This window comes from Anopheles merus, chromosome X (genome assembly GCF_017562075.2).
Source record: "Anopheles merus strain MAF chromosome X, AmerM5.1, whole genome shotgun sequence".
Taxonomy (NCBI): Eukaryota; Metazoa; Arthropoda; class Insecta; order Diptera; family Culicidae; genus Anopheles; species Anopheles merus.
The window spans coordinates 9231332-9249346 of NC_054081.1; the positions used below are offsets into that span (position 1 = coordinate 9231332).

Genomic DNA, 18015 nt, shown 5'->3' on the forward strand with positions numbered 1-18015 from the left:
GACTGCATTCCTCTGAATCCGAACTCCCTCCAAGGAACGCACTGTGAACTACCACTGTGGTAAAGGTTATCATATCTGTCGGAACTGTAAGAATCGTGTATAATTGCATACGGAATTCGTTCCGAATCATACGGTATCGTCAGAACTGTCGTAATCATGTGGAGTTGTCAGTTGATCATTTTATCGTTTTTGATCGTTTTGTTAGTACTCAAGATGTTGGCCGGTTTCAGACGATTCTTGATGATAACTCGAAAATTCCGACAATTTCAAACGATTCTAGGTGATTCCAGACAGACCCTGATGAATCGATTCATCTACATCAACACTCTGAACCGGATGGGAGGAGCCTTACAATCACTCCAGACTGTATGGAAGATCATGAGAACCGTCGTATCTGTCGGAACTGTCAGAATCATTTGGAATTAAGTCCGGAATTGTGCAGAATCGGTATCGGATCATCAGAACTGCCAGAATCGTTTTGGATCATTTTGCTAGTACTTATGCTTCTGGCCGATTCCAGACGATTCTGGATGATAACTCAAAAATTCCAACAATTCCCACAATTCAGACAATCCCAAACGTTTCTAGGCAATTCCCGACGGACCATGACGACTCCATTCCTCTGAAACCGAACTGTAGGCCGGAGGGGAAGGGCCGTGTAATTGCTCCAGAGAACCCACCACCACCACCACCACCTCTGTGTGATGTCTTTCTTTCGCCCTCTCGCTGGTGGTAGGTGCAAAAATTAAAAAGTTCGCTTCTAAAATTACTTGTGCACCCACATCGCCCATCGTCCGTCGGGACCCCGGTGAGACGGGAAATTAAACGGGCTACAGGTAGGGCAGGGCAGGGGGCGGAGCACTGTGTGGAGCACTTAACTTGCCAAACCGCTGAGGGCAGAAAGGGAGGCCCGGGCCCTGCCGCTGCCGGGGAAAAAGGCAGGGTTGGGGGCATCTCAACTGGACCAGCGTGTTTTGCCAGCAGTGTGTTGGCATGAATAATGAATTGGACAAGAGTGCCCAGTCGAACAAAAACGCATACCCACCCACACACACACACACACATGGGTCCCGACCGACCCACCGACCTTACCCCCGTGGCCGACGAGAATCAAATGAAACTCTTGATAATTAATTTGATCTTAATTGAACTACGGGCTTGCCCCCGTGCCCATGCCGAGTTGTATAAAGGGGCGGGAAGGTATGGAGGGCACAATTTCGATTGTGTTTTTATTGGATTGGAGCCAAATGTTGTTGTTTTTTTACCCCAGTCTGCTCGATCCAACCAGTTCTAGGGAACAAGAAGAGCAGCCGATAATATAAACACACATGCCAAATATTACAAGCACACACACACACACACCCACACGCGTAAACAGAACGATTAATTGGCTAGTTGTTGAATACAGTATGCAACACCAAGCAGCAAAAAACGGGGCCCCCTTTTCCAATTTTATCATTCGATTTGCAGTGCGTTTGTAACTCTCTCTCCCTCTCGCTTCGTCTGGTTTGTCTTTAGCTCCTCCCCCGCTAAAGTATTGTTTTGAAGTTTGATCTGGCTAACCAAATTGAAGCTGACGAGCCGTTAATTAGAGCCTTATTAAGCGCACTACCACGGCTCGCGCTAATTACATTGTACAGAGCGATAGGCGCTGGCTTGTCCGTTTTGTGGGTGTCTGCAGTGCCGGCGCTTCAAGTAACGCGGTAACGGGTAACAGTAATCAAAGCCCCGGTGGTATCAGTTGTCGATTTAATTTAGAGCCACTGCTCGAACCGGCGCGCGAGATCAGTCGACGCAAGTGCATTGCAGTAATTAAAATTCCTCCCCATTACTGTCAGCTCCCGCGCGAGTGGCGAGCGCTCATCTTCGCCCTTTAACCGTTCCTGCTCAATCTTTGATATCTTTTGACAGTGATGGGGCATTTGCAGCATCACTCCAGTGCCCACTGATGACCGGTAAAACTTTAACACTAAACGTCAATCCGGTGTTCGGAGTTTTGAAGAGCCGTCGTCCACTACAAAACATCTCTTATTCGGTCAATTTCGCAGCGCAGTAAGCTATCACGTCCAGTCAAACTGGCTACTGGAGCGGCTGGATGGATGATGATGGTCAGCAAAAGGACCTTGCAAGGGGAAGGACTCCAAAACTCAGGTGTGTGGCGAAGGTTTGTAGGACATTTTCATTTCGCAGAGAGAAGGAAAGCAAAGCGACGACCACACAACATACTGTGCCACAAAACTGCAGGCGAACCTACGTCTCGGCATACCACGTGTGCCATGTGTGGCACGTGGGGCGACCGGGGCAAAAGAGAAAAGTTTGCTCGCAATCCCCATTAGTGGCCCATCCGTTAGTGGCAGCCACCACTCGGGCCAGCTTTCTTCCGCACGGTCACACGCGCACTACTTTTTCGGAGAATTATTGCCGCCGGAGTTTCGTTCGGAGTTTTTTTTTTCTCTTTTTTTGGGGGGAGGTTGCAACCCGGCCCGACCTGATGTCCGAAAAAAGCGAGATAGATCCAATTAAGAAGCTGCCGAGCGACTTTAGCCCCCGGGGCCTTCCATTTAGCTCTAATTTAACAAATTTGTGCAGTTTATGCGCTCGCTTAAGCGCAGGTTAAGTGATGACCGGGAGTTCCGGTTCGTCGTCTACGGCGTGGCGTGCGGTCGCCCGAATTTTGGCTCGCCGCCGTTGCTGATGGCTCCATTTGCTGCCTGTTTGTGCTGTTTGGACTGGGGGTTTTTTTTGGTCCTCTCCCCCACAAAGTATATCGGGCGGATCCGGAGCGGGTGGGATTTAATTTGTCGGCCATCCACCCACTAGGGGGAAGCGCGCAGAGTTATGAGACGTGGGGCAGTTTTTTTTTGCCTTTTGGTTTTTTTATTCTAATGCCTGCCCGATTCCCGCGCCAGTAGTTCGCAACCGAGTCGCTTCACTTGTGTCCGCCTTTCGGTGCCTGCACATCCAATGGGGCGGTCGTGAAAGAAAATAGTCTCTTCCCCTTTCTCCTTTTTTTTTACCCTCCATTTGGCCTGGGAATCACGATTTCCGATAGCGGGCGATTTGCATTACAACCAACACCGTGCTGGCGGGCCGTGGCCGTACGTAAAAGCGAAGCAAGCGAGCGTGTGCACCATTTGGTGGGGGATGAATTTCCATCGGAATGACCTCCCCCCAGCTCACAGTGGGATGCATACATCAAGCGCGCAGCAGCAGCAGCAGCATCATGCACGGTACCATCCAGAGCGTCACCGAAGGCGTTCTCGGGCTGTACTTTCCCTCCCCAATGTCCCAGCGCCATCCCCGGCCGTTCGTCGCTTGCTGCCAGCGTCCATTGAAGCGGATGAATAAATGAAAGCGCGCACACACACACACACACACAGTGAGACAAAGCGGGCGACTGACAGGCAGCGATACAATTTGCCCCTTAAGTGAATTATTGATGTGCTCCCCCGTCCCCGAAAGTCGTTTGGTAAACATGTCGGAGGGTTTTTTGTTGTTGTTGTCGGAGTCTTTCTTTGTTGTTGTTGTTGTTGTTGTGCGGTAGCATCCTAGCTTCTTGCACTTTGCACATCGATCCACGGCAAAGCCCGGGAGCCGGCACTTTGCATACGCGCTGACAGGGGCTCGGGCACGTCACACACACACACGGCACAGGCAGGGAAGCAAAAACCCTCCCCCGACCATCCATCAAATGGAGTCGTTTGACAGTTATTGAAATCATTTTGCACAAATCAACATCCCGGAGGCTGCTGGCTTCGAGGAAAACCACCCCCCCCCCCCAGCCCACATTCGTAGAATGTCAATCGATCGTATCGTACGTAAGGAGGGGGGGGGGGTTTACCTTTTTCTGGGCCTCCCTCCTCGACGGGGGCTCTCGTACGCTTCATTTGACAAATATATCTACATTCGTGTTGGCTGTGTGGGCAATGCGTGCGGGCGACCCTTTTGTCTCGCACACCACTCTTACCCCGCAGCAGGCGACGTTTGGGGCCGACGTCGGCAGGAAACGTTTGCCCCAGTGCCCACACACAAATCAATCATCGGCAGGCACCGGGCTTCGATGCTGGCAGGGGAGGCTGTCCGAGCTCCGATTTGTTGTTGTTGTTGTTGTTGTTGTTGTTGTTGTGTGTGTGTGTGTGTGTGTGTGTGTGTGTGTGTGTGTGTGTGTGTGTGTGAAGTAGAGTGTGGGCGAGAATGGAGCATAGAATTTGTCCCTTTCCCCTGCCGAAAGCTTAATAGTCAAATCAATCAATGCTACATTACAAAAGCCATTTCCCGGCGAAGTGGATAAGAGGCTCTGTGGATTCGCGATAACTAGCTTCCATTTTTTCCTTTCTTTACCTGTCTCTCTTTCTCTCCCTTCCTCTCTCTCTCTCTCTCTATCTCCTTAACCAGTTGGGATGTATTTATTATCTGTTGCATTCTTTCAACAGCATCTAGTTGATTAACGCGTGCAAAGACGGCGAACTCACTTCACTTTTTAAAAAACGCCTTAAAGTATGCAATCGGTACTACAGCACTAACTTAAAAGTGGTTTAGGTAAGTCTATTTGTGACACTCGACAGACTCCCCCCCTCGTCACTCCACACCAAGCATCGAGCTGATGATATTAAAACCCAAAAGCCGGAAAATTCCTGCCTAACAAGCTTGCAAGCATTAACTATTTTTGGTCCTTCGAACCGGATCTTCGTCAGGCGCATCAAACAGAAGCCCCGGGACGGTGCGAGCCACCGGCACGTGTGCCTAAGGTTCGCTGGCCGGGCGAAGGTATTTTCCCCACCCGATCGCCCTTCCCCTCCTCTCTCCACAAACCCGCCCACCCCCCCCCCTCCCTCTTTCGTACTTGTTTTCTCGTCTTTCACCGTAAACCACAGCCAACCAATCCCCAGGGACGATAGCCGTAGCACCAACCCTTCCCTTCCTCTTCCTCCCTCGCCCCCTCCCTCCTCGTTTGGTGTGACGCTGTTTTCCGGCAGCCCGGTTGCCTGCTCGGAGCAGGGCGTTTTTTCCCAATAATTGGTGACGGGCAGGTCCTTTCGTCCCCCACGACTCGACTGCCCTACCACTCCTCCCCACCCCACCCCCTCCTCCTCATTTCGTTGCACAGTTGGTGTTTTTACGACCATGCTGCGCTGTAATCGATAAATCGATCCGCTGAGTAGCTTTAGTAACATCTCCGAGATTGTCAGCCGGTGGCCGGGCAAGCTGAAACCGTCCAGCTTTTCCTTCTTTTTTTTTTTTTTGGGTGGGAGGGAACCCCACGGCACTTCTTCTTCGACCACTTGTTTGCCATTATCACCGCTTCGCAACCAGCAACACGCGGGCACAACAACACAAAAAAAGCATCGATGCTCCGAACACACACAAAATCGGGTCGTCCCAATAAAGCACATCCGGGGCAATTAGGGACGATCCTTCCCCTCCCCCACACCCCGAATACCTCGGCTGGATCGAATATCCGGAGTCGGTTTACCTTTTCGCCAGTGTTTTCGCCGTGCGCTTTCTCTGGGTACCTTTTTTCTCTATTTTTTTCGTTCTTCTTCTCCATTTCGTACACCAAGGCGAGTGCAGCGAGCGATTAGATCATGGACTTGGCTTGGGCAAGATTTTATCGCTCCACTTCTAGGTCCGTTGCCGGCCTGCTGTGACACCGTGTCCCGCCACACCTTTGCCCCTGGCCCTGTGTCGGATTTCGGTGTGCTTCTCAAATTCCATCTGTACGAGTTTGCCCCAATTGCCATTGCCACCGCACCGTGCCGCTCGATACAAGCGCCGCTTTCGGGCCCCGCAACCGGACAGAGCAACCAAAACTCGCAGCACGACCTCATCTCGATGCAATAAAGCAGCTCAGCCGAAGCTTACGAGCGGTTGGAGCGGCTTTCGCTAAGCCGTAGCCACCGGGAGAACAAACCAGGTAAGCATTTAAAAGCCACCGCGACCGCACCACCGCCGTTGTAGAAGAAGAAGCACGCAGCACAAAAAAAAAAAACAGCCGCGTCAGGATTCCGCTCACGCTTCGGTGCGGCCTCTTCCGCGTCACACGCAAATGCACTGCGGTGCGGACGGCGGACAGCGGCAAACGTTACAACGGCGTGGCAAGCGCCGAAATGCTGCTAATGGTGGCATTATTAATCCCATTTCTTTTCCGCCGACATTCATCATTATCAATTCCGATTGGCTGCGGGGGCCGAGCGGGAACGCGGCCGGTAGAAAGGTTAATGGTTGCTTCTTCTTTTTTTTATTGCTGCTGCTTCCGTTTTCGTTTACCTTTTGGAGGGAGGAGCGATTTCTTGTTTAAAATACGGGCGGCAAAGTGCACTCGCACTTCAACGCAACCGATGTTTGGCCGGCAAGTGTGATGCTTTACGATTTTGACTCGTACTTTGCATACTTGTGGGCGCTTTACTTTCGCGTGTGTTTGATGCTTGTTCAATGCCGGGCCCCGGAATTAAAGTATAGAGCTGTTGAGGTAAAAGAAGGAACTGTATTTCGCGTTGGCCAAAAACGCCTAAAGATATGCAACATTATGCAAAACAAAAAAATATTTCAACTTTAAAACAAACTAAATAATTGATGATGAAATTATTCAACAATCTATATGCATTGCATACTTTCAGGTGCTACGCTTTTGAGTCTATGATTCCTATCTAAATACAGGCGTGTATCTATCCCATTGAACAGTGGATTGATTCGGAAAGTTCACTTGGAACCGCCCAAAGGTATGCAAAGATATCTATTCAACAACACATCTGCCTACGTTTTAGCACAAAACAGTCAGCATGTCTAAATGTGTGCCTTGCTGATTCCAGATTCCATACCGTTGCAGAATGAGAAGCGCCTAAAGCTATACAATTTGTTTTGCCTAGCCTTCTTGCAGTGTCTTTGTGTAAAACACACACACACACACACACAAACCTGTTCCATCACAACTGTTTCAAAAACAGCACCGAAGCGCTCGAACACATTCGCAGTGGAAAATATGAGCCAAACATTTTGCATAATTTCAGGCGTTCCGAAGCGTATGACCAACATTCCGCCCCAAAGCATTCCGATGGGAGCTACAACACGCTGCCAAAAATAATACACTGCTCGTCGGCAAAAACGTACCCCCTTCCCCCTTCCCTCCCGCTTCGAAGGAACCTTCCCCAAAACAACCGTCAGCGACCCCGAGCCGCAGCAGTGGGCAAACAAGCAAAATCGAGCATCGATCGAGCCAATCGTAATCGCACATTTGCCGAAGCACACGGGTCGTAACAAGGGGTGGCCAAATGCTGGGCCAGCATCACAACCACGACTTGCTCGCTTCCGTCCCACAACCACGCTGGAACGCCGTCGCCCCGCCTGTGGCCGTGTGCAGCGTGTGGCTCCAATTTTGTACCTCGTAAAAGCAAAACCTCCGTTGATGATGATTAGTTTCCATTTGAATAAAAATTTAGGAGACTATAAAAGCATCAAAATGGAAGATTGATGACTTCTCGCCGGGGGTTGGAAGGGAGAGAGAGAGAGAAGTGTCGGCAGTTTTTGTTCTTCCCAAGCCCCAGTCTGCTCCGACTGTAGCTTGGACCGGTCGAGCTCCCGAGCTGCTCGAACCGAATCGAACATTTATGACGCCCAGCACAGCCCTTTCCGTTGCCAGCTGCGAATCGGTGCCGCTTTCGGACAAATCAAATCGTACCCAAAATGCGAGCGGAAGCTTTCACCACCCCCATCGTCGCCCAGTGCTGTCAAAAAACCCGTGTTTGGGGAGGTTTTTTTCCTGCTCCCTTTTCGTTCGACTTTTCTCGCAGTATAATCTAACGGCTCGGTGTAAAATATGCTTGTGCCCCGCAAGTAATCCATCAAACCGACCATTTGCGCCTGTTAACATGGTTGATTTGTTCGGGCTAGCGAGAGGGAAGGGGTCGCCAGCACAAGGGGTGATAATGTTTTATTTTATGGAAATCATGCACCCGTCCATGATGCAAGGGAAGGAGGTGGAATTTCCCTTACCACCAATTTGTGGAAAAAAACAAGGGTCCGCTCACTGTTTGGAAAGTAAACTAACGGGCCAGCGAGTTGGGGTTGTCAGCGTTGCTGTTTGAAAAACAATTATCGCCCTTACCCATCGGCCAGCCAGCGGTCAGCACTAATAAAGCGCTGTTTTTATAGCTCAATTCCGATGATTGAACATTCAAATGCACCTGTTCACACACAGCACACCGCACGGTCATAAATAGACAGTTATTTTATTCATTAAAAACCGTGGTCCAGTTTGCATTTTTATCTAGTTCGCTGGCTCGTTACACGGGTCCGGCTTTATCGTGCTATTGCCCGGGAGGGGGGGGGGAAGGGGGAGGTAATTGTGCGGTGGCCGAGTGGCAAAGATAACCCGGCGAATAGATCGACCATGCAAACCCGTGCGCAATCCAATTGCACAGCATTGCATATTAATATAATCCGCCTAATAGTATGCAATTTGCGCGTCATCATTATTTACCCGCTGCCCGTAGACCGTCCGCGTGACAGTTTTATCGGCTAGTGTCCCCGTTTTTTGTTTTTTTTTTTATTGTTATGTTCGGGAATTAAAATGATTGATGAAAGTGTGTTGCATGATGAGCGGCACTGCTCCACTCTTTTCAGCTGTTGCACCGCTCTAGCGTAGTGGGAAGTGGTTTTTTTTTATTACTGATTAGTTTTTTACTGTCAGTATTTTTTTGCCTCTCCGGAAAGGCATGATGCCTTTTTCAGGAAATAAATGCTAGCTAAACCTACAATAGAGTGGTTTTGTAAGGCATTCTTCAATGCGCTTTGCTATAACTGGACAGCCTTGAGACGCTTCCATTCACAGTCTGTTTTGCGTACAACGCCTGAAAGTATGCTGCCGTATGCTTAATAACATGTATACAGTGTGCTGTTAAGGTCCAAAACTATAAACTACGTTCTTTTTAACATATTTTGTGATGTAAACTTTTACCCTACAACTTTAAAAGTATTATTTTGCAAAACACACTGCATACTGTAAGGCGCTTTTGTTTAGCACAAAAAAAAAACATTTATTGTGAGGATTAAATCCATCGAAGTTGTGAGACGAATCGCGCAACAATAGGCAGAGAATGAGCATGCAATTAGGTGACCAGCATTGTAAAATGTCTACAATGAGGAGCTTTTATTTACCTTTAACTGTCCTGTACTATTGCCGTACCTCAACGCCTACAAGTATGCACTGTATACCAAATACTTATCTTAATGAGAGGTTATTTGGTTTTTAGACGGAAAGACATGTCAATATTTAGTGCCAGAAGCATTATAAAGCAAAATATGTTTCACCCAGTACAACAAATCCCTTTGTCGGGCTTCACTCGCAACGCCTGAAGGTATACAATTGGGCACAAAGGGAAGGAAAAAATATCAATCTATGTGCACCATTTCCACAAATCACAATCCTAAACCCTACTTTCAGCAAGAGAAATGTGAATAGTTTGCCTTTATTTTTCGCCAAAGTTATCTACCAAAAACCGAGTAAAAAAGATGTTTGATACCCACTTTTGCTACAACGATAGCGTACCTTGCGGCGCATCAGCTCATCGCAGCCCGATACCCCGATGCCGATTCGCGTGACAAAGCGCCTCAATCTATACGCACGGCGTACGTGACCGGAGCGCTGCTTTGCCAGCTACTTCACAGTTTATTAACTCCTCCTAAATATAGCATCCTAACTGCTGACACACAAAGAGCGCATCGAGAGAGAGCAAATAAAAAAACAGTTTCTCCTCTGCCGAATGAGTGTGAGCTTTCGGTCCATTATCTGCCCTCCGTTTGCCTTAAATCAGGGGTCAATCAGGGACAGCAGGCAGGCAGGCATTGGGGCTAACCCTTAACTCCCGCTCCTTCGGTCTTTTTGACGTTTGGCTCAAGGCTTCACGGGGGCAGCGTGATTGTGTAATGAAACCGAACCTGAAGCCCTCAGCCATCCCTCGTCCTACTCTCTGGACAACACACACACACACACACACTCACACAGACACAGTCGTATCGCTGGATAGAACGGTAGCCAGTGGCATTGTTTGCTCCTCGTAAGGTGCATCGCCGAGTAAGATAATGTTTCACCGAAAAAGCATCCAACTAATAACGCTTCTTCCCCAGGCTTCTACACAGCGGTAGGACGAGAGGAAGTGAAGGGGATGCTTTCTTTCAGTCGGAGGCGGTTGGCAACGGCAAGCGAATCTCCCGGGTGGATCGAGCAAGTACCGGTGCGCCGCGTTTGATTCATAATTAAAGTGCGCTTGAGGAATTTTCCGCCCCAAAACTCAAAACACACGTGAAAGTGATCCTGAGAGACACAATGTTGTACCTTTTTCCCGTTTTCTTTTTCTTTTTGTCTGCATACTTCAGGCTAATTTCCCCGCTCGAAGATTCGAAATCGGGGATGGCAAAGCACACACTGCTTTAAAATAATTACGCATCAAACGCACGGCGTCCCGCGTGCCGGTACATCTTCTGGAACTTTGCGCATCTTCGCTTTCCATTGCCATCCAGGGAACGGTGCCACACGTGTGAGTTAGCATCGACCGCGGCTAATGACCGTAAATAACGAGCCGAGGTGAGTGATTAAAGATTTAAACTTCACCGCCCGAAAGTTGAACCCAATCGGAACCCCTCCCAAAGGTTCGCAGGCGCCGCGGCCACTAATCAGGCAGGATCGCGAGCCAGCCGCCGCCGCCTCCCAAAACCGACTCCCAACGGTTACCCTTGTTACCGGGCGTGTATCCCTCTTTCCCCCCTAGCCCACTGGATGCCCGCCAGGATGCAATCAAACGGAGCACACAGACGGCCTCCAGTGCCTCCTGCTTTCTTTCCCAACTCCTCCTTTCGCAAGCCGGGGAAGCTGGAACATCGGGGAAGGATTCACACCGTAGCGGGTTTCGGCACGGTTGATTGCAGGCTTGATTTGATTGATTGCCGGAGAGAGAGAGAGAGTGAGAGCGGTAAGCGTGTAATGCGCGTGCGATCGAACTTGAAGTCTTTTGAACCGGAAGCGAAACGCGGTAACTGCAAACATTCAATCAGCTCCAGCTGCTGCTGCTGCTGCTGCTGTGAACGCTGTGGATGTAGTTGCGGCACCGCCGGAAGCTGACAGATGGAAGTAAAGTGATAAAGTAATAGTTATCTCCTGTAAGTTGGCAGGACCGAGCGCGCGCGACTTGCGTGGGAAACGCCACAGATGTGGTAGGTGTACTTTTGGAGGAGGCGCTTCTTTATTATTTTGTTGTTGTTGTTTTTGTTGTTGTTGGATGATGTAGCCACTGTTGAACTTTTAACAGACTATCGCACACACACACACACACATGTACACCAAAAAAACGATAAAAGAGGTTTTTTATTGGGAGCTGTTGGCTGTCACTGATCGAACGGGACGATCTTCGCCGATCTGTACCTCACGCTTTCACGCTCAGATGTTCAGCCACACGCACACATGGCAGGGTCACAGCACAAAGCACACACCGACACACCCACCCACCACCCTGGAGTGTCCCAAGTTGCCTTAGGTCCTCGGTTTCCGTACAATAAAAACAAAAACACCGCGAAAAACTCACGTCACAGCGAACCGCTCTAGCCGCCTAACGCGCGCGCTTCAGCGAAACCCATCTAACGCGACCGCCGCCAATCGACTGACTTGCAGTGGCGTACGCTTCGTGCGCTCTGTTTTGTTGCTGTTGGCACCCTAGCCTGCCCAAAAATTGCGGGCGCTTGCTCGCTCGCTCGCTCAACCCGACCCGTACTGTACGAGCACTGCCGGAGCACTACGGCCACGGTCACGGCTCGAGCGTATGCAACGAAACGAAAGTCGAACCGGTCGCGTATGGTGGTGGCGCATGCGCACCGAACGACCAGAGCGGCTGTCGGCGACCAAAGGCACTAAAAAGCAGCAGCAGTCCGCGTTTGTTTGGCGGGAGATTTCCGAATCGGAATCTGGCGGCTGTGGGCGCGCTTGGGAACGGCGTTGCCCTACCGGTATCTGGGAAATCCATCTCTCCTCCCCCTGCCTACCTCTTCACCCACCTCTGAAGACACTTTGGAAGGGGTGGGGGGGAGGGGGAAACCGAGAGGCATCAGGTTCGGAAGATATTCCCAATTCCTGACCTTGCCGTGGCAAAAGTGGTTGCAAGCATATTAAGATGCATCTTAGCCGCCTACACGCCCTACCCCCAGGGGACATATCCTTTTTGTGTGCAATGTTTGTGTATGCATTATAGAGCCAAGAGAAAGGGGGAGGGGGGGAATGGGGGAGCACACAAACAATCAGCAGGCGTTCAACCGTGCATTCCAATAGTGTGTAGTGCGGTGTGTACGATCGTCCCGAACTGCCCGCCGTCTTGTGCCGGGAGCATCAGCAATCGTACGTATGCAACGTGTGTGTGTATATATGTGTGTGCTGCAGGGTTTTGGGTAACATGCATTTTTTTACCCCCTCCCATGACGTTCTGCACACTACATCTCTTTCATTTATGTGCTGCTTCGAGTGCACACATCCTAAGATGTGCAGTGGGATAAATAGCGACGGTGGAGCATTCATTTGTTGCTCCATCTGCCCTAACACCCAACAGTACACACCCTCCCACGCGCGCGAGTATGTGTGTGTGTGTGTGTGTGTGTGTGTGTGTGAAAAGGAAGAAAATATGTGTGTTGTTACGATTTATTCGGCCAACGTCTGCCAACCGAGCGAGCGCTCTGTTTCAACAGTGAAGTGTGAATCGGGACAAAGCGACTGCTCCCGGGCCTTGGGGAGATGCCTTCAGGATCTGGCTGAATTGACTGAAACTGCACGGTACCAGCCCAGCTGCTGCTAGTCATATCCAGTTCCAATATCCTGGTCATTGGTTTTCGTGTCTTTTTTTGTTTTGGTATGTATCTCCTGCATTCCTAGCTCTTTGCAGCAGTGTCTTCCGAATAGTCGTCTGGTTCCAATATGCAGCACATTACCCTTTGCTGGGAGGACCGAGGAGGATCTTCCGAATGTCAAAAGTCTCATCAATCATATGCTGCTTCGTTTCCCAAGAAAGAGTCGCAAAAACACACACACACACACATACACATGCACACATACACACACCAGAGACTCATTGGACACTGGAATATATCCACAATATCCCCCCAATGTATCCTTCCGTTATTGGTTCGAACCGTGCGGGCAAGACAATTATACTTAGCATACCAATTCAAGTTTGGTCAATCAAATCGACCAAGCTCTTTCCCTCCTCATCTCTATCTCTCTCTCTCTCTCTCTCTCGTTTATACCTAACACTGGTCCTGTTGCCGTCCTGAGCGTCTCGAATGTTGCAAGTGTGTGTAAGCAGCCAGCTCCACCAGCACGGGGTTTTTACGGGTTCGAATCAATTTGATTTTGCTTTTCCGGGGGGCCGGCGGGCCACACCAGCTGCTGCACACGCTACCAACGTCGACGCTCGTCGGCACGCTGTAAGAAGGGAAAGGAACACGTCCAACGACAGCAACAACAAAAAATGGTTGGCCATCCGCAGTGGTAGGCAACGTGCGGCCTGTCAGTATGCCCGGATTGTCTGACGACCTGTCGCTGCTAATTAGGCCCTGAAAGACGCAAGACTGATTCCATTGTACCACCCTCTAAGAGCTGTTGACTCACTAGTAGCGTTGGGTAAATCTGATTCTGATTCATAAAACCGGATGAATCTTAGAAATGATGCAATCAATCTGAATCTCGGCTGGAAAAAAATACGGATTTCAAACATTCAAGAATTTGGAAAGATTCATAGAGCTTATGCTTCTCCCACGTGAATTCCAAATTTTGAAAATTATGCCCAATGATTCATGATTTCACATTGGTTCCATTGGTGGCAAGATGGCATGGAGGCGTCCGCCATTGAGGCCGAGATAACAGATTGGCAGACGAAGGTGCGAGGCCATATGCGGTTTTGGACAATCCTGGAGGTCTTGGACACTCCTTGGATCCTGGAGATCTATGGATCCATGAACCTTTATAGATCTTTCATGATTTTTTAGAGATTCATGAATCTTCAAAGATTTATGAATCGTTACAGTATCGATTCAACATTCAAAAAACTCACCGTGGAAGATTCATATGAGTGAATCTCTATTCTACTCTCTAGATAGAGTTATTCAACTCATAGTCAGTGAACTCAGCGAGACGACGGGAAGAGTTTAATCACGACTCGGCGTAAATCTCGAAAGAGTTCATTTTTAATCAAAGGGAACTAGCAGCCCCTATATGCTAATCTTATAATAGTTATCTAACTCACAAAAGATTTTACTCGCTCTGAGTGGTCATTAAATTTAACTCATTCATTCTAAATTTACCAAATTACACTAAGATTACAATATTTTAGCACTCCACAGTTAAATGTAGAGTGAGATACTAGTCATTCGACTTTAACTTAAGTGCTCCCTGAGTAAGAGCGCATGAGTAGCTCCATACGTGGAGGTAATATAACCGATTCAACATTCAACCGAACCCTACAAGGATTTATATGGCTCTGCAACGATTCAGTTCGCTGACATCCAAGAACGATCTCCACTCAAATTTAATTGAATTCGCAAAACAATGGGAGAGCTGAATCATCATCCCAGAATGGTTTTTATGATTCCTGCATACAGTGAGCTCGAAAAAGCACGACTCTTTGAGACCGCTGGTTTAACTCACTCACCCACGGAAACGATCACCCATCAACTCGTCTCGTCCACCTTTGCATTTGCATCGCCCGTTTTCGGCCCTTTGTCGCCCGGCAAGCGTTTGCCAAACCCTGGGCCCTGGGCTAGCTGTGGCTCCAGCTACAGCGGGTACACAATAATGGGCATCCTTTAAGAAAAAGGAGAAAGACAAGGTGGAGGAAATTGATTCCTACCCACTAACTTCCCGAGCCCTTGCGTGCGCTGCCCAGTCCCGGGGCCGGTCGCCATCGTTGTCGTTTTAGCTTTTACGTGGCACTCTGTAAAACCACTTGGCCCAAGTCGCACGAGTACGGAAGGGGGGGAGGGGGGAGGAGGGTGGGTTGATGGTTGGACAGGGGCAGGGAGCTTGTACTTTCATTTGCTTGTGTACGAGCTTGTGCTTTCCTGGGCGATTTTTTTTTTGTTCTTCTCTTTTCTGCTCCTGCTTCCGGCAATTCCCACGCCCGCCCGCTCGCACGTTGTCAATTTGCCAATGCTGAATGATTCCAGAGCGCAGCGCAGTCTTACCATGTGTGTGTGTGTGTGTGTGTGTGTGTGTGTATGTGTGGTTGTGAATCGTGTTTGTGTGAGCTGCTGTTGGCTGCTGCAGAGTATCCTTGCTCGTAGCAAAAATGAATTCCACACGGAATTCCACTACCTATTGTGGTTTCCATCCACCCTGCCCGCGGGCTTGTAGTTCGCACACACACACACACAGGCGAGCGCGCGCTCGCCTGTCCACCCGGTCCGGGGGTGGGGTGGCCACGGGAGGATTAGTTGCCTCGCTTGGTGCGCTCGACCGCCGCAAAGAAACCGATATCGAGCCATTCCAGATTTGCTGATCCACAAATTTTTCCCCCGTTTTCACAATTCCTCCGCGCCACCATCGGCCGTCCGGTATGGTAAGCGACTTTCCAGCCCGGTCGTGGTGGCGCACCTAGCAGTGTGCACGAGAAGAAGAAGAAGAAAAAAAGCGACCAATAAAAGCGGTGCCGTGTGTTGCTCCGTGGGCGAAAGCTGGTTGGCGCGAGCGAAGGGAACACTCCTTTCGGTTCATTAATGGCTTTTTATCGGGATGAGAAGGGAGCGGAAGGGCGTACAAAATGTGCATCTTACCATTCAGAATTGCGGTCCCCAATGGGACTGGCTCAATCCTATCACGGCGAGCCCCGGGACATCGGACCCGGAAGTAAAACACTCAACCCTATTGGTGCCTCCAAAAACCGGCGGATTAAACTGGGCTCCCTGGGTGGACTTGCTCTGCCGGGAGTGTGCTGAAGGTTGGGCTGGGGATGAAGGGAAGGGCGAGAAGGAAGGGGGATGGCTACCGAGCACAAAGACACCTCCATTTTCGGCCTCGGGAAAGCATCTGGTTGGGCCGGCAGCTTATCTTACACCTCCCATTTGCCATGTGTGGTCGTACTTTTGCCGGACACAGCCGCACCAAGGATTAACAATTAAATCTCAATATGCAACGTATGTGTGCGCGTTGGTGTATATGTCGTGTGTGTGTGTGTTGTGAGTTAGATAGGAGAGACCAACAAACCTAACCACGGAGTGAATTCTTCTCGACCTTTGAGTACAACTCGTTTCCGGGCAGTGATTGGGTAAGATATGGCTTTGTTGCCTTTTTCTACTTCTTCTTTTGGTTGTTGTTAATGTCCGCAATAGGAGGAGGAAAAAATCGCACACGCAACAATTATCCTTCGCAAGCGGCAAACCGCATGGCGTGCAGAAGGCTCCTTACCGGTTCAACACGCGCCTGAGCGTTGGGTAGCCACAGCAGCGACCGATGACTTCTCGCACGTTGTAACGTTGCGCTAGCGAGTAGGAAGCGTGTAAGGGAAGCTGGGGCAGTACGGTGATGGTGAAAATGAAACGGCTGCAAATGCTACTAAATTATTTTACTTTTATCGTCACAAAGATATCATCACAAGATCAGGGGCGATGCTGAGGAATTTTGTACCTTGGAGTTTTTTTAAAGATAGCTGGGATGCGTCAAAGGGACTGACGAAGAAAATGGAAATTATTCCACTGGTCAGGCAGAGTATATGACCGAATGGCGCATAGTATAGCAAAATAAGCAAAAGCTATATGACGTAACGAAATGTTTTGGAATTCTAAACATTTGGATCAGGGTATCTAGCCTCGTGCCGTTAGGTTGTCAGTAACAGTGGATCGTAAATCTTTTAGAACTCGTGCTGCTGACGTACTGCCAGTCTGTTCCAAGGAGTTTAGTTTGCTTTCCAGCAGAGGTCTCTTAAACGATTTAGCCTTTTTAAAAAGTAAATGTTTCAAATATTCAAAATTGGTGATTGATAAATCCAGAGTTGTGCAGAGTCGGAGTCATCTACAGTCGTCCCGAGTTATTCGGATATGTTCGGAGCCGTCCAGAGTCATCCGGAGTCGGCCGGAGACGTCCAGAGTCGAAGTCAGCTGAAGTCGGTGCCGGGATGTTTTTGTGTTCAGGCATGTCATCTCTGACTCCGTATCCTGCTGACTCCGGCCGATACAAACCGAATTTTTTAGAAACAAAAGGGCTATGTAAAAGTGCACGCGTAAAACGAAAGAAGAAGAAAACATCACGAAACAAATGCTTCCGACCGACTCCGAGTCCGGCTCACACCGGACAACTCCGCACGGCTCCAGACGAGTCCGGACGACTCCAGATGACTACGATCCGAATGATTCCAACTCCGGACGGAACTAGTGACACCAGTTTGGACTAGTGTTGAGTAAATCTGATTCAGATGCATCAATTTAAATGAATCTTTGAAATGGTTCAATGATGCTGAATCTCGGTTTCAAAGATTCATGAATCTTAAAGAATCGTCAAACTCAAAGATTCATGAATTTCCAAAGATTCATGAATCTTGAAAGATGTTTATCTCTCAAAAGATTCACGAATCTCAAGGGATTTATAAATCTCCAGAGATGCATAGAACCTGAGCTTTTCGTTATTCTTCTTCTTGGAGTAACAACCTACGTGATCATACAAGCCTATATTGGGTTTCGAGATATATGGATTTTAATGGATTTATTAATCTTATAGATTCATGAATCTTTTAGGATTCATAAATCCTTAGAAATACATTAATCCTTGGAATCATTATTCCTTAGAGATTAATGAATCTTTGAAGATTCATGAATTTTTGAAGAGTCAATTCGAAAATCGAACCCAAGATTCAAATGAATGAATTTGGACAAAAGATTCATGAAACCCAACACTAGTTTGGACGACTGAATTCCGGGTGAAGCCGATTTTTTTACAAACAAATAGTTCTGTTTGTAATATTGAACTATTTTTCTCTCCACAAAATTTAGATAACGGTT

The 18015-nt window shown here is 48.8% G+C and overlaps 1 protein-coding gene across 7 annotated transcripts in view; it reads right to left on the bottom strand.

Annotated features, from left to right (window-relative positions):
• LOC121593567 overlaps positions 1 to 11769 on the bottom strand; it is a 32157-nt gene extending 20388 nt beyond the window's left edge. For 4 of the 7 annotated variants that reach the window (XM_041916076.1, XM_041916068.1, XM_041916038.1 and 1 more), the window contains exon 1: positions 11574 to 11769. The gene's annotated coding sequence lies outside the window, so the exon portion shown is untranslated. The other 3 variants (XM_041916085.1, XM_041916094.1, XM_041916060.1) reach the window with 3 other exon arrangements.
• Between the last annotated feature and the right edge of the window lie 6246 nt (positions 11770 to 18015).